Source organism: Phocoena sinus, chromosome 19 (genome assembly GCF_008692025.1).
Source record: "Phocoena sinus isolate mPhoSin1 chromosome 19, mPhoSin1.pri, whole genome shotgun sequence".
Lineage (NCBI taxonomy): Eukaryota > Metazoa > Chordata > Mammalia > Artiodactyla > Phocoenidae > Phocoena > Phocoena sinus.
In genome coordinates this window covers 9,056,843-9,058,476 of record NC_045781.1, presented here as the reverse complement: position 1 = coordinate 9,058,476, position 1,634 = coordinate 9,056,843, and positions in this window count along the sequence as shown.

Below are 1,634 nucleotides of genomic sequence, written 5' to 3'. Positions count from 1 at the left end.
CAGGCTTTAGGGGTGGGAATTGTTTCTGGCTTTTCTCCCCTCCTTTGCTGGGAGAGAGACGAGGAGGCTGGATTCCCCCAAAGCCATGGAGAAGAGAAGGGTCTGGAAGACCTAGGAGGGGGACAATTGGGGGAGAGGGTGGGCATGGGGTGCCCCTCCCCCAGAGATGCTGATGATGGAACCAGGGCACTGGGAGGCCCTGCCTTGGGTTGGAGGAAGTGGAGGTGGTCTCCATGGGGGAGGGGGAGATGGATGGGGGTAGAAGTGGGTCTCAGCTATCCTAAGTCCATGGGGTTGTCAGGCCCCGACATCTCAGCCTGCCAGCAAGGCCTTAGAGATGATCACAGCCGCAGTGCCCAGGGAGCCACTCTCAAACCAACTCTCAGGGCTGCCTGGCTTGGCAAACTCCATTAGAACATTCTAGATCCTCAGAGCCTGGTGAGAGCACCAAAACATTCCAATCCATCAGATACCACCAAAGTACTCCAGCTTGCTGGAAACCACAAGTCAACTAATGCATTAGACTACACGAAGCATTCCGGCTCAAGGGACCCTACCATGGCTCACTGAATACACCTGGGCCACCGTGGCCTGACAGAGCCACCATACATTTGGCCCACCAGACTTAATGAAACAAAGCCACACAGACACAAGCATGCACACAAAAGGCAGGGGTGGGAATGAGGGTCTTTAACAGTTTTCACCAGCTCCATCTCCCACCCCCTCCCTGCCAGGTGAGTTCAGACTTGGTACATCTGCATGGAGATGACCCTGACAATAATGGGTCATCTTCCTTAGAGTCCTCCAGATTAGATCCAACTCCCACCCCTTATTCTCCTCCTAGGAAGACCACCAGGTCAAGACCCACCAAAGAGGGGTGTGGGTAGAGAAGGAGGATCAGTGACTGGCCATGGCCTGATACGGGAAGTGCATGCCTTACCCTGGTGACATCATAGGAAGTAACCTGGAGACACCACAGGAAGTACACGTCCCCATGATATCATGAAGTAACCTTCCAGGAAGGCTCATTGAGACATCACAGGAAGTACCTGTCTCTCCTATCATCACAGGAAGTGACCTCCAGGGAACTACTTCCTGTGACATCATAGGGAGTGCCAGAAGCACCCCAGAAAGTACTTGACTCAGTGACAGCACGGCAGGGAACTTCATGCCCATTACTCAAGGAAAAACCATAGGAGATGCCATAGGAAGTTGTTCCAGCCTTGTGCCAGAGCCTTGCCCACCAGACTGGCCCAATCCCAGAGCCGGCCTCATTCCCAGCAGCACCGCACCCCTCCCCCCATACAACCTGACAACAAAAAAGTGAAAAGTCCCACCTAGGAGGGGCAACTTCAGTGAGGGGAGAGTAGCTGAGAAAATCTGGGAACTCTGAGGTCCCTGCTCCAAATGCCCCACTTCAACTCAGACTCCTCTGCTACCTCTGCTCCCATCAGGTCCCTCAGATCCGGAGCTGAAAGCAGGAGAGGCAGGGTGTTGTTTTGGGGCAGCCCCTCTTTCTAGGTGACCCAGAGGCTCCCTCCCCTCCTCCCATATGGAAACAAAAACTTATAAAGGGGCAGGGGGGGAAATCCTTATCAAAGGAGGGGAAAAAAAGGAGGGAAAGAAAGAGAAAA